Source organism: Monopterus albus, unplaced genomic scaffold (assembly GCF_001952655.1).
Source record: "Monopterus albus unplaced genomic scaffold, M_albus_1.0 scaffold402.1, whole genome shotgun sequence".
Classification (NCBI taxonomy): domain Eukaryota; kingdom Metazoa; phylum Chordata; class Actinopteri; order Synbranchiformes; family Synbranchidae; genus Monopterus; species Monopterus albus.
Window position 1 is genome coordinate 319,512 of NW_018128282.1, and position 243 is coordinate 319,754.

Here is a 243-nt window from a genome sequence, read left to right on the forward strand (position 1 = left end):
CGAAAGCCAGAGGCTAACTGGCGGTGGGAGCAAGCAGCTGAACCGGAGGAGGCTCGCTCTGCTGGCACCCACGTCGACCGAAGGAGAGCTGGGGGAGCCAGCGATGGCAGGGAGTGAGTCAGTGGACTCAGGCCCACTCACGCCGAGAACTCCAGGGGGGCACGCGCCAAGGGACCGTCACCGTGGTTAGCCTAGCCTAGCCACTAGCTGCGAACGTCACCGCCAGGCGCTTCTCCGCTGCGG